The sequence below is a fragment of the Aplidium turbinatum genome, chromosome 9 (genome assembly GCF_918807975.1).
Source record: "Aplidium turbinatum chromosome 9, kaAplTurb1.1, whole genome shotgun sequence".
NCBI classification, from domain to species: Eukaryota; Metazoa; Chordata; class Ascidiacea; order Aplousobranchia; family Polyclinidae; genus Aplidium; species Aplidium turbinatum.
Genome location: NC_137480.1, coordinates 20,945,996 through 20,956,633, shown reverse-complemented (window position 1 = coordinate 20,956,633; position 10,638 = coordinate 20,945,996). Strand labels below are relative to the sequence as shown.

The window sequence follows — 10,638 nt, the reverse complement described above, 5'->3', positions numbered from 1 at the left end:
CCTTAATTTTCTATTTTTAGGGCTTGAGCAGATCTACCTTTTGTGTTTAAGCACAATGCCAATTGCTAGAAACTTCTCTGGAATTTGTTCATTCTAGTGACTTCATGTTGCTGGCAGAAGCTTTTAGTTTCTGCAAAACTAGTTTTCTGGTTTCATTTAATGGATGTTTATACTGAGGCCTATTATAGAACGAAATGTGGTTGAGCGAGCGAAAAAATTTACAAAAATGAAAAAATGAAGTAAAATTACAAGCTGAAAAACGCTTCACAAACTAAATATGAGTGAGCCTCTAGTCAGAGATAGGCCTCCAGTCGGGGTTTGGAAAGCAGTAAATGCGGCCATGCATGATTTAATTAGCTAATGATTATCGAGCTTTTATTGTATTTTTTAAACAGTAAAAAAATAATAGAAAGACTAAAATGAGTAGGCCTCTAATCAGCCGTGTCCCCCCCCCGGCTGGGGAGTACGGGGGCAGTTAACACGGCTCTGCTTCCACGACAAGAGAAAATGAACCATAGCCGAAACTCATCCGTTAGTTGTGAATGCAACTTGAAGCGAGCCGTGTGAACTTTCCAGTCAGTAACAATCAATTGGTCAAGTGTCAGCTTTGGACTGAAAAAAGTGAACATTAAAAAAGAAAGTGAAGAAACAAGGACGACGTCATTTCCTAACCTATGACATCATTTCCCAAACTGCCCATTGTTGTTTTGATATTTACTGAGTTGAATTGAATTTTGTCAGTTAATAGAGGTTTACCACTAACAACTAGACCACCACAGTTGGGTGCCAGCATACAAGACTGCATTTCCATTGGGCATTGATACGGTGACCTATTGAAGAAGTTACTTGAGCGTTCCAATCCGTGTGAAAACAAATTATGCTTTTTTGTTACCGGCCCGTTTTAAATATCAATATGATGCCTTTGCTCTGCAGGTTATGAGAACGTCAGAAACACCTACTCCGTGAATTACTTTGAAAATACCGTCATATTTTGCATTACATCCCAGCCAGTAAAAGTCGACGTTAAAACAAGTGAAAGCGTCAACTTTTGTTAGCTGCGATAAAAAGACTAAAAACCACGACCACACGAAGTAACTAAAGTAGCCTATGACGTGTATCTCCCAAAAGCGAAAGGTGTGTCGGTCATAGTGTTCTTATCTTTTAACATAGTCTGTTTAAAGGGCAAAGGGGTATTAAAGGAAAAACCTGACTTGGCGACTTTCCATGTTCTTTGTGTTTAATAGGCTACCATAAAACGATTTTCAATAAAATTTTGCCCCATTGCGGTCTGACCACCATTGCGCGCGTGGTTTTGTCTGCGCTGTCAAAACGGGAATTTGCGTGAGCAGCGAAGCGTGCGACTGTACAGCCTACGTCATAAAAGCTGATCGAGCAATATTTCTTACTGCGGGCGATTTAACTGTATGGTATTCTCTCATTAACCTGAGGTTCTATGATTACAAGCGGTTTTTATACTTGGTTTTTATACTTGGAGAATGAAATAATGCTTTGTCTAGTTCAAATATTGCATTCAAAGAAATGGCATACACATGATTTTACACAACCAACCAAATCTACATAGGCTGCTGTGTAAATTCACGCTCGTCTGATCACATAGGCTACATTTCTTGGACCAACAAAATGAGCGATTTTATGTAGATTTAACAGGACAGTGAATTGCTTTTCATAGTTTAGTGCATTTTTCACTAGGTGCAGACTTACATATTACTAAGGCCATTTTAATTTAACCTAAAAAAAATCTTTTTTACTTTATTTTTACTGAACGGAATTGATAACTTGGAAACAAATAAGGCAATAGCAATTAGCAAGTCAAGTCAATTTATTTTGTTTCAACAGCGCCATATATTAACAAACAAGCAGAGTAAATGTAATCATGCATGTCCAATTGTCCATCTAGCATGTCTTTCATCCGTGCTGTATCTATCTCACAGTAGCACAAAGCTTGATGTTGCTCATCCATTGCCACACAGTGACAACATGAACACCTGTTGATATAAAATTGGTAATAATTAGGGTGATTACTTTTTCACTTGTCAAAAAAATTCATCAAAATTGTAGCGTTAGATCAAAAATTGTTCACAAAGTCAAAATTATTTACAAACTGCATTGTCGTGGTCACTGACAGTGCAACCTTTACGACACCACGACGTGGTGTCGTAGAGGTTGCACTGTCAGTGAATTTTTTTCATTTTACACCTTGTAGCCTACTTTGGCGCAGAGGGATGGTGTAACGGATAAGAATTGGACTCACCGAATAGTAGCAGACCCTCTACATGTACAAGTATGCGAAACTACCAGGAATAACCTATCAAGGCTTTGTTAGTCCGAGGATAAAGATTCAAAACCAATCAAACCTGGTTCGACTCCCGGCTGGTTGTTGAAAGCATCGCTCACATCTAGCTAGGGTGTAATAAATTGGGTAGGCATAATTGCTGCAGGAAAGGCGGCCGAGAGAAAGGAACTGGCCACCTTACTTTCCTTAGTGCCAAAGGCTTAGTACAATGAGTACCTATCTTCTCATACCCAACACTTGAATCAAGTATGGGATCACATTTGCCTTTTTAGCTTACTTTATACTGGTGTAAATGGCCCATTGTCTACTTATTGTGAATCATAAGCCATTAGGTGAAATAATTAGGTGAATAATTTTTGATAGGTCGTTTTGCGGCAGCTGTGTTGTACAGCATTTTGTACAATGATGCGTAATTTAACTACTTGAGTTCTTCATACGTCAAAATTTGTCAAAACAAATTTTAATGTCAAAAGTTTCAATTTTTAAGCCAAAGAATAATTGCCCTAGTATATAATAATTCATTGCATAGGCTACCGGGACGGGAAAATTCAACTTTGCAATATAATTAGTATTAGGCAAGGTAAACTTAAGAGCGTTAAGATTTCATTTTCTTATAATGTCAGTTGCATTTGTAAAGTTGTTTTCAACGTGTTGTAGGTTCAAGGCCTTACAAACCCATAGGGAAATGCAATGCAAAGCTGAGCACTTATCCTGGTACGGTCGGTGATTTAATTATTTTATGTTAAGTAAAGCTAAACGAATGCAGTATTATGATGTCAAATATCTAAATTTGCTTACCAATCAGTGTTTCCCACTCGATCCTCCTGCTGAGAAACGTCAGTCACATCAGCAAGGTAAAGCTGATTGATCTCTGCCTCTGTGTACTCAGGCTCAAAACAATAGGGTTTAGGTTCTAGCGTACTTTCTTCTTCATCATCACTTACTTCTTCAACCACCGTACTATCTTCCTCTTCGTATTGGAAACCAAGATTCAAAAATTCTCCAATATGACACAAAAAATTTATAGTAACCTAAAGCACCTAAAAATTGACAACTGTATAAACCACGCATACAATAATGATGTTATAATTAAAGTAACTTGCGTTCTTCTGGTGACTATAGGCTACCATACTAGGTTGCGGTCTTCTGGTAACCTAGTAGCCTATAGTCACCAGAAGAACGCAAGTTACTTTAATTATCAAATGCCTGGTGAACCGTTTCACTCTGTTTTTAATGATGTTATAGGCCTAAAGTGAATTGAATTCATTCAATTTTATTTTTTGCTGCTGGCGCAAACATGTACAGAATGACAAGTAAACATACGAATTTGACACCAAGCAATTTTGTGAAGTTGGTTTTTGTCGCCGAAAAGTGCTTCAAACTGTGGTTTAGATTTTTGATTAAAAAATGTTTCTAATTCATCACGAAGATCAAAACACGTTTCCAAACTTTGCCTCTGGATAACCATCTCACACTAGTGTGAAATAACAAAACATTACTGGATGTATCCAATTCACTGCAAACTTTTGAAAATAGGCGGCTGTTTAAAACACTAGCTTTTACAAAATTCACAACACTTACAACGCTTTTCATTGTATCTTGGAATTCTTGTGGCAAAGTTTCTAAACTAATGAAATTCTAAACTTTTCAGAAGGCCTCAGGTGACCCCAGGCAAATTGTCAGGTGACCCCAGTTGGGGTCGCGACCCACATGTTGGGAACAGCTGCACTAGGTTAATGGCCTTGTTGTAAATTAGGCCCTGGGGTACCGTACAGGTTATCAAAACCTAATTCTGTAATTCTAAATAAATACAATAAACCATAAAATCAACATTACTTCATTAACTTGGCGTCTTCTATAAGCTGGTCGCCAGGAAGAAGTCAAATGTGATCTTTCAACTGTTGCACTAGTTTCTGGTGGAGAAGGAAAGATTTAATATGGACATGCACCGGGTTTCAAGTCAAGTCTTTTGGCATATCCCATTTGGAATTGAAGAAAATTTTTGAAGTCTGCTTCTTGAAAATGCAGACTACAAATTCTGTGGTGTGGTTTTGGTCCACTCCAATGACAAGTTGTGGTGTTGACAAATTTATTCCATTTCCTTTTTTTGTGTACTGTCTTTGAGAAACCCAAACATACTAACTTTATGCAATGCTGTCGTGTCACAGGCAAGCACAACACAAAAGTCAGGCATAGTATTTGCTATGATGCAATATTGTTTCTACAATAGTCAAACTATGATGCAATATTGATTTTATGGACATTTAATTTTTAGCAATGCCACTAGATTTATACACTACCGTACCTCACCTTTCTAGTAACATTGCTACAATTACTCAAAGAAATATCCTAGAAACTTAAAAGACGTGTAAAACTATCCTGCTAAACTCCTTTGAACGCAACACGTCCGAACTTTGCAACCCAGCGCGAAAAGACTTTTGGTATTGCTGGAGCTCTTGGCATTTATGACGTATCCTCTAGCAGTGTTTCCACTTTTTGGTCATTTTGAAAAAAATAAAAAATAAATGAAACATTGGACTTTGGGCCTCGCCAGCGCCATTGAAAACCATTTTTTTTCGGTAATTTTTTTAAAAATGTATTCTTGAGTGTTCAGTTTACGCATTTTAATGCTTAATTCCAGTTTGAAAATTTCATTGAATATGCCTTTAACAATTTCTGTGCAGCTTTCATTATGCTTCGACTTCAACCTCAGTTCTGAATAAGAAAGACAGGAAAGATTCCAAATAGTGCTTCTAAATAATTTATGAAGACAACAAAAGTTGCCTTCGACTTTCTTCATTTTTTCAATGGCAAAAACTAAAAATTAAATAAAACTGTTCACCAGGCATCTAACATAAAGCGCGGTGGTTTATTGTGATCCTTAATCTATAAAAAGCTAAATTGTCACAACATGTAAGTGATAATAATCTGTATTTTTACGTTTCGTCGATCAGACACTACTCATTTCTTCAATGTTAGTTATTGTTACAGTGTTACAAACTACTGCTCTAGCGTGTGACAGAACTCGGAATCATATAGTGAGACAACAAAGCATGCGGGATGACATTACAGGTTTCGAAACATAATCACGAGAACTTTGAAATAGAACGCGAGAAAAAACAAATGAAATGTTGCCAAGCACATGGAAACCTTTCTGTGTAAGGGGAAGTCATGTTGAATGGAAGTCCAAGAGGAGCTTTTGACGCCGGCCAGAGATGATTTTTAAACGAAAAAATGTTTTCAAGCGGTCCGGAAACTACAAAAAATATCGGACATTCTCACATTTTGTGGAATTATTATTGCTTTCTTTAAAGACGTTTTGTACAGGGGCTCCGTGCGTCTCATTCGTATTGCGCTCAAACTATTATTCTTTCAATGGCCCTGCCCTTTACAATGATAAGAGGGATGATAATAAGTTAGGTCTTTTCCGTTAATTTCTTGCTCTCACAGTGCAAGTACATGTGCATCAATAATGATATGATGCAAATACAATTTTGTATAAGATATCTCAAGTCAAGCGATCAAACATTTGCCCAACATCTTCTCGTTGATGATGTGGTGAGAGCATCTGACCTACGCTTGAACAACGTTCGAAGCCCACCAAGAACATGTGACTTTTTTTTATATTAAGATACGTATTCTAAAAGCTTTCATGTTAACGTCAAAAGACATCTTAATCTTCAACTATGAGCCATACTCGATAAAGGAATTAAAATCAACCTATTTCATATGAACTTGTTATCATAAAGTAGCGGTTACGGACTATAGAAACGTGGCTACTGACTACCACCACCTTGACTACATGCAAATACAATCAGTAGTGGTCTACAAATTGAGCTTTTCAGACACTGTTATGACAGCAATTATAGGCTACTCCACAAAAATCCAGCAAAATTCACAAAGAAAAATCCTTTCGTCAGATGTCTTCATGTAACTAGATCTGTCAACAACCATATATATATATATATACACTTCTCAAAATGGAGGAACAAATTTTCAAAATTTAAAATCTGATGGATCGCATTGTTAATCGGTCATCTGGTACCACGAGGGCTACCAATTGCTTACCTAGATGAGTGAATGCTCAACTTGGAACATTAATCGGTACAGATGCAGGCCATGACATAGATAAGCGCACAACAAGTACGTCGTAACCGTTATAATGAAGCATTCTGAGACTTTAACAAGATGCATTAAAAATAAACACATAAATGTTCATCTCAAGAGTTCTCACAAACGCAGCAGTGACACAGTTCCAGTTAACAGAGAAACGATGTTATTAGTAGTTTGGATGCTACCAGGCGCAGTTTCACATAATTTTCTCTTCAGAGCGTGTGCAGCTCAGACAAGCTTGCATGGTGCTGGCTATTTATTCTGATCATGGAAGCTGCTTTGATAGTCAGTGTTGTGGCTTAACGATATCGGAAATGAAGCTGAAAAAACGCAAAAATTAGAAACAAAATAGGTATATAGTATAGTCCTATAGATATGATTGTACAAAGCAAATTTTAAATCCTGTGATGAGAGCATCCGACTAACGAAGCTTGCTCATTTGATCCCAATAAAGAGCACGTGGTTGTATTAGACAAAATTCGTAAAAACATGCTTAAAAAATGAACACGAGTTTGCTATCTTGTTCCCGCGTTCATATGATTTACAGGACCGTTTTAACTGTCCCCCCAAACTCTGTTTCCTCCTCTTTTTTTTCCAGATCCGCTACTGCAATGTCGGCATTTTTATTGTTTTTGTTTTTTTTAAGTCTAAGCGTTATTTACTCTTTGTTCAAATGATAAATGTGAATGTTTTCCCTATCTTGAAAGCGTTTGTGGCCCTAACCTATAAGGGCTCACTAGTGGATTTGTAGGGGAGAATTTTGGTGCTCCACGGCCCTGATTGTTTAAATACTCTCCACCAAGCATGAGCTTAAAGATGAATTTCAAAGTCGTGTCGTTATCTTATGGGACAAACTGACGTGATGACTCATGATGAGGATGCATTATCAGATCATGATGGTGAGAAAGTCCTCTTTGATATCGGGGTTCACATCGCCGCACAATGTTGCAATCTGGGATTTACGAAGGGCAAGAGAGCACTGCGGTTGTTGAAGCAGAAGTTGGGGGTACAAGGTTTGGTGAAGTGTATAAAATTTATTCGAATGTTACTATAGCCTAAATTCACCCACGTTCATGCAGAAATAAAGTTCTCCATCGCGACATATCGAATGGCAGAAGAGGTACCCCTGATGGTAGTATGGAATGATTGGTGGGAAGAGATGGAATCTGTAAAGTATGAACTATATTAGGGGGGTGCTTAAAAATTGTTTTTCTGTGAGTACATCTGAAAAGTATGCTACAGGTCATCAGATAACACACTAAAAAAGTTTTATGTGAAAATATTAAAGTTACCCCCCCCCCCCAAGTGCAAAGTGAAAAATTTGGGGGGGCGCGCCTAAAAAAATCCAGATTTTTCAAGATATTTCTTGAACTACTTATCACAAACACTTCACATTGGTATCAAATGATGCCCAAATTTGATTGCTTGTACATAATTAAACTTTGGACAAAACTAAACGTCTTCATGATGTAGTTTTAACAAAAAAGGTGTTATTTTTGGCATAAAATTTACATTTTTTTAAAATTTTCTCTGCATTGTGCTTGATATGCACTCTAACAACATAGTATAACTACATTTAACCCTTTTTTGAAAACTTAGGACTTCAGCAGTAATTACAAATACGAAAAGCAGCTTTTGAAGGGCCAAAATCTAAGGAGTTATTACAGTTACTGTACTGTATAAAAAATAGCACGATTGAACGATTTGTGGGCCCCTCCTTATATGTATATTGTAACTTATATGTTGTTAGATTTATCATGTGTCTGTTTTGGACCCTTTACTTTAGTTATAATATATATTTGAGCTTCATAGTGGCCCAAAATGAGGAGTATAGCGGCCCAAAATGAGGGGTTTTTCCTCATTTCAAACTGACATGAGTAAAACTTCTACAGTTGATCACATCCCACAGCATCTGATGTTTCTCACTCATCCCTGCTTAATGTTCAACCGGAAGATTGTTGAAGTTGTTCGAAAGGTGGATAGATGGATAATGAGCTGGGTTCAGAAAAAAATTTATTCAAGTTTTTTAATCAATGCAACCACGCAGTATGATACAGTTATTGAACAGTATCTTCATTGTACCTCGCGACTGATATCACTTGATTTTGATCATAAGCCTTGGAACTATTCAAAAATGTTTAGTGTCTTCATTGCACCTAAAAAGAACTTGGCTGTGTGATTAAAAATGGAGCGTTTTAATAGATTTGTGTGGGGTTGCATTGAGCATACAGGACGATGTTCATGCTTTCCTCCACAAATATGACCACATTACCAACACTCTAGCTTGTACTGTTAGATCGTTTGCTAATTTAGATTTTATGAGTGTTTTTTGTGTTGTTGGAGCAATCATTGGCATACATATAAGTCAACCTTACCTCAGTATCACTTATTTTGACCCTTTGGTTTACAGTGATTTGATCCAAACTATGCAAACACTGGACCATGACTTGCAAACATGCAAAGCAGAATATTGGATGGACTTGTCTTGACCAGCTTTAAATTTTGTCAGTACTGAACGGTTCGCACAATGCAATATAATATAATTGGTGAATAGTATTGATCCATGAAGTACAATCTTGCTCAAGAGTACAAGAAAATCGAATTGTTCCCATTGTGCAAACTGTACTTCGTCGTATGGCGGATGGTTTTTTAAAGAAGAGAGGAAACGTTTTTGGCTTTGGAAACTTCAATGCAGAAAGTTTATTCTATCTTTAATTCTTTAACCTGGAGATTCAAATTTGGATTCAGCACCAATTAACAATATGGACAGTGAAAAAGACGTTAGTTATGTCAATTATGAACTCAAAACTCGTGGTGCGAAACAGCTAGCAAGCAGCAGCAAGTCTCATGTAAAAGCAAAATTGGTAAACCTCATTGAGCTCAAAGATGCTGGTGAATTTAAAAAACATTACAAGAATTCACAAAGGGTTTCAATAATGATGCAAGTTTGGGACTTAGCACAACAAAATCTTGTGAAACAAGACGCTTATCTTCTAAAAAAGCCCAGCTTTTGCTCAACAAAAAGCAAAAAATGGATGACTTGGAGTTTTTGAGAAAGTTTGGTGGTCCTTTTGCCGAGGAAGAAGATGTAAGCCTAGATGGTTTTCTCACAAATGAACTTTCAGCAGAAACACAAGCAACTGTGATGTACAGTCAAGCGCGATATGCTCTTGATACTTCACTGTCCTTGCCAAGATCTAGTGAAATTTTCGCCTTATGAAAAATCGTCAACGTTTATCCGTTGATGTGTACAGTTCGCACATGAAAACATATGTCAGCAAAGTGCAGAGCTGTGCAATGGCAACTTGGAATGACTTTGACACTGCAGTTAAACGTTTGACATCATGAATAAACATTTGCATACAATGATCACTGATCAGTACTGAATCAAAAGTCCATTCCTACATGTTATTTTACGAGTGTATATTTATTCTTATTGTCAATTTGTTATTATTGATTATTATTTCTTATACAATAAGTGTCATAACTGGTTAGATTTTGGCCTTTTAAAAAGTGTTTTTCTAATTTAGAATCACTGCTGAGGTCCGAAGTTTTCATAAATAGCTAAATGTGGTTATACTTTGTTGTTAGAGTGCATAGCCAATCAACCATAATGCAGAGAAAATTAAAAAAAATGTAAATTTAAAGCTAAAAATAACACTTTTTTATGAAAACTGCATCATAAAAGAGAAGAATTATCTCCAAAGTCTCAAAATGTGCAAGCAATCAAAATTTGGCATCATTTGGTACCATCATGAGGTGTTTGTGATAAGTAGTTCAAAAAATATCTGAGAAAATGTGCTTTTTTTGCAGGCGCACCCCCCCAAATTTTTCACTTTGCACTTGGGGGGGGGTAACTTTAATATTTTCACATAAAACTTTTTTAGTGTGTTATCTGATGACCTGTAGCATACTTTTCAGATGTACTCAATGTTAAATGACAAAATTTTGAATTTTAAGCACCCCCCTAACTATATACATTAGACTAATAAAACAATCTTAAGCAACAGAAACAAATTCGTTAGATGGAAGAGATACTAATGCTTTTATGATGAACCATATTTGAACAATATCTTTATATGAACAACATATCAAATTCAGCCACTCTTTTCTAATAATCTCTACAGCTTGTTTTACCCTTTACTGGAGATCATCAGAAGTTCCTTATTCAAATAAAATAATATATTCAATTTCTATTTAATAATTCTATT

At 36.5% G+C, this 10,638-nt stretch overlaps 1 long non-coding RNA gene across 1 annotated transcript; it reads right to left on the bottom strand.

Moving 5' to 3' along the window:
* Window positions 1–1,822: 1,822 nt before the first annotated feature.
* LOC145777775 (uncharacterized) lies at window positions 1,823–3,683 on the bottom strand. The gene is made up of 2 exons (XR_014290360.1): window positions 3,113–3,683; window positions 1,823–2,006 (listed from the first exon to the last, which is right to left on the bottom strand). It is a non-coding gene; the product is annotated as an uncharacterized LOC145777775 (long non-coding RNA).
* Window positions 3,684–10,638: the final 6,955 nt, after the last annotated feature.